Below are 4224 nucleotides of genomic sequence, written 5' to 3'. Positions count from 1 at the left end.
AAAATCTTTTATACTCCACACATGAAATGTCTCAAACGAAATAGCAAACTATATCTTGCAAAGCACGGGTAAAAATATTTGTTTCTTTGATGCAAATATAACTCTTTTTAATGTTTCATATTGGGAAATTTTTCAATTGTTTGTTTTGTTTATAAGCAATGATTTTTCTTATACAGTCAATACAATGAAAAACCTTGCCGTGCAGCGCACGGGTAAAAAACGGGTTGAAATTTTACGGGTTGTGTGATATTCGTTGTGATTTTATTTTGGAGAATACTCATCTTTTTTTAGTCTCTTAATTCTAGCTGCTAAAAATTGGCAAATATTGATTTTAAGATATTGACAATAAGAGGCAAATTCACATAATTTTTTTTGTCCGTATCTACATCTTTATTATGACTGTTCTTTCATTTTTAGTATCTTAAATTATTTATAATCAAAATATCTATTGATTTGTCAAATATAATAGTAAACTTCGCCGTGCAGCGCACGGGCAAAAACACTAGAATGTTGTCTTTTTAATGGATTGTTGTCTTTTTAATTTGTTCATGTACAAAGTTCATAATCTTTTTCGCCATGCAGCGCACGGGTAAAAGCTCTAGTGTATGTTTGAAAACGCCAACCTTCCAATTTCTTTCTCCAAGACCCATTAATAAATCTGCAATACCCAGAATCCCAATTACTAATGTCTACTTATTTTTATTTCAAATTCAAAATTAAGACACTCTTTCTCATAGTTATAGACGAATGAACATGATTAAATCCCACCTCCCATACTCTCTTATCAGTGTTTCTCTCACTGTGCTCCCTCACTTCTTCAGGTCGTCTCCTTCACCGTCAAAGACGCAGCCACCGTTAATCTGCGCCGTCGTCGTCTTTGACCGAAGCAACCCTTTCTTACTCTCATTACGCAAACATATCTCCTTCCTACGCTGATCTAAACCTGAAACCTTCATTGGATCGAACTCTAAATCTGGCGCGACGTCTTCGGTTTTGGTTCGTGGAGCTCTGTTTCGTGCTTCCACCCTTTTCATGTTCGGTTCTGCAGTGAAATTGAGCTGCTGATTCCGGGCTACAAGTAGTGTCCGACGTCGAGCTCAGGCTTCAAAAGAGATGGATCCATAAGAGAGATGATACGCCCAAAGCAGTAATCATCTTCCTTTTTCCTAGCAAATTTATTGCATTTTTTGCTTTGTAATAATCATGTTTGGTTTTCATTTTGTGGGCATGCAGAAAAATGGTGTTTTTGGAAAGAATGAACAAGACCTGTGCATCGACCCATCACAGAGGTAAGGATGGTGACCCTTTTACTTATTTGAAAAAATTGGATCCTTTTTAATCTACTACTATTTCAGGAGATTTTCTTGCAATAGTAATATTAAATCTATTTTCATTCATGGTTTCTTCCATAAAGTGATTAAAATTAGGGATGTTATGGAAGGGGTTAAGAGAAAAGACATTGAGGATTATGAGACATGGAGACATGGTGTGAAGATCAACAAGACCTTGGACATTGTTGGGCCTTTACTCACTGGAATTGCTGCATGAAGTAAGATTCTATATTTTGAGAAATTAATTGATCAATTTTTAAGTAATACACCTGACATGTTATGATGTAGCACATTTCCAGTTGAAGTATTGTCCTTAGGATTCAAGTTCTCTGAATTTATTGTCTCTAAAGTGAGTATTGAAGTTGAAGTATTTTCCTTAGGATTCATTCAGTTTCGTAATAGCTGTTTTAAAAAGATTCTTATGGAAGTCCTTTGATTTCCTTTTTATTCTCCTTATATTAAGTCTTTCTAATCTCCTGAGCTGAGATTGTTTCTTGATTTGATACTCAAAGAAAAGTGCATGTTTAACAACATCATAAAATGATTATACGAATTCTGGGATTTATGCCATACTACTTCTAGCTTCATGTTCCTGTTTTCTTTGCACTAAACTCAGCACCAACTAGCTAATTAAAAAATGATTACAGATCGGTAAACTGGTATTTTACTCGAGATAAATGGATTATGGATTAATGCTATGCATGTTGTTAAGGTATAAATTGTTGTCTTAAGGCCCAGTTTGGAAGAGCTTATTTGAGCTTATCTGACAGCATAAGCTCTTATACCAGTGTTTGGGAGAGCTTATGCAAACAGCTTATGGCCTGCCATAAGCTATTTTCAGCTTATTTTCATAAGCTAATCAGGATAGCTTATGAAAAACAGCTTATGCTTATATACAGTTTATTTTTAATTTATTTCAATAAATTTTTAAAAATAGCTTATGAATAAGCGCTTATGACATAAGCGCTTATGACCATAAGTGCTTAATTAAGCTGTTTTTCCAAACGGGGCCTAAATCGATACCAGTTGGCATAAGCACTTTACCAGAAGCTGTTTGCTCTGACAGATATTGATTTTTTAAATCTCAAGGGTTATAGCTTCAATTCTTTTCCTGATTATATTCTTAAAAGGCTTGGGGGACTAATAGACATGTGTTGGTTGAGATTTTTTGTGATGTGAAACAATTTTCCCAAAATATTCAAGCATATGGACAGTTATTAGTAATCTCAGTTAATTTTGCTCTACTTTAGCAGATTTAATTTGATCCTTCTTCATTATTGGATCGCTTCCACCGGTGTGCCTTCACACTTCTTCTTGGTTCAATTTCAGGTATGATTAGTCATTCAAATGATTATGTTCTACTGCACCATGAATGAACTTCACTTTTCTTTCTCACATAGGAAGCTATGGATGGTTATTCTGTGTGATGCTGATATTCCAGTTATCATTGTCTCTTATTGAAGGAAACTGTTCGAAATCTTGGGTTATGGGCATGTATTGTCTTTGTGTTTTCTGTTTTTGATTATGTTGCATATCAATGTAGTTTTAATATATTGCTCTTGATATGTGTTAACAGGTTGAAGGGTCATCTTTTTAATGTGTTCAAGGAATTTACTCGAATTTATTATAATGCCAGCAGGCTGATTGTTCTTTAATGTTCACTGCTTTGTTTAGTGACCAGGTCTGTGATTGCAATTATCCTTCCCTTAGATATTTAGATGATTTGTCTAAACTGCACTGCAATTTCTATGAGTGTATTTTTGTTTGTTTTAGAGTTTCTTTGGTTGTTGCTAATCTTTATTTTAAAGTTTTGTGCCTACTATCTAAATATGGATTTTTGGGTTGACATATTTTAAGTATTGGTTAGTATCCTAATTTTTTTTTCAGATTCATTTTGTACCCTGCTGTCATGTTTATAAGCTGTGTTGCACATTATAAATTTTAAAGCGAAATTCTTTTGATGCAACTCCTAACTATAGTTAGCTTTGTCTTATGCTAATCCTCTTGCATTTGGTTGTTCAAAGAAGATAAGCATCACAAAAAATATATTTGGTTGTTCTATGAGTCCTCATTCATAAGTACAACTGTAGTGTGCCTTGACTAGCAATGTGGTTTCTAATTATTTTTTCTTCTCTTGCTTTTCTTAATTATTTGGTTTTTTTATTACTGCTACATTTGCTTATGATCCTCTTATGTGTATCAGTTATTGCATGGTGGAGCTGATTGTGGTGTGGAGAGTGACAATATTGATTGGACCACGAAAGATGAACTTCATATTGAAATCTTTCTGTTTTCATCTTTATGTTAAATAATTTCTAATGGAGAAACTATTACTGGGCGTGGAGAGGCAAGCTTTTAGGTATTTTTCTTTATTTTGGTGGTTATCTTAATTAGTATTTCTCTACCAGGTACTTACACACCTTCTAATCAGTTTTGTTGGGGCTGATGCAGGTAGTATAGAGAGATAGGAAATTGCAGGGCATGCCAATATGATATTGAGCAATACCGCAACAAGAAAATCTGGAATTACAATGGTGTTTTTGTAGATCGAAAACCAACACTCTGGGGTGTTTATGAAACCACAATTGCTGAGCAGATGTATTAAATTATAAACTCAATTTTGAATATCAGTTGTTTTAAGTTATGTTCAAATCCATAGAGTTCGTTTGAATGCTTTATCAAGTTAATCATTGTTTTGCTAAAAGTTTGAATTCTTTTTGGATTTATTTGATTCTGTTTGGCGGTATCAAGTTTGTTGTGAAAATTCCAGTGGGACTTGGAGGAGGATTAGATAAGCATTTGACATGGAAATAGATTTATGTTAATTAATAGAAAAATATAATTTAATATACTTTGGGAATTGAAAAATATAAAATTATAAAAAGATGATTAT

General features: G+C 33.5%; 1 long non-coding RNA gene across 10 annotated transcripts; it reads left to right on the top strand.

Moving 5' to 3' along the window:
- The first annotated feature begins 698 nt into the window (after positions 1–698).
- LOC130726014 (uncharacterized) lies at positions 699–4002 on the top strand. Of its 10 annotated transcripts, none has more exons than XR_009014683.1 (7): positions 700–1147; positions 1234–1289; positions 1415–1549; positions 2582–2660; positions 2732–3012; positions 3535–3690; positions 3783–4002. It is a non-coding gene; the product is annotated as an uncharacterized LOC130726014 (long non-coding RNA). The 10 variants fall into 10 exon arrangements; XR_009014681.1 differs by having other exon boundaries at positions 701–1147; positions 2585–2660; XR_009014680.1 differs by having other exon boundaries at positions 702–1147; positions 2585–2825; positions 2908–3012.
- Positions 4003–4224: the final 222 nt, after the last annotated feature.

This window comes from Lotus japonicus, chromosome 6 (assembly GCF_012489685.1).
Source record: "Lotus japonicus ecotype B-129 chromosome 6, LjGifu_v1.2".
Lineage (NCBI taxonomy): Eukaryota > Viridiplantae > Streptophyta > Magnoliopsida > Fabales > Fabaceae > Lotus > Lotus japonicus.
Note: the sequence above shows the minus strand (reverse complement) of the source record. Positions and strands in the feature narration are given on the sequence as shown.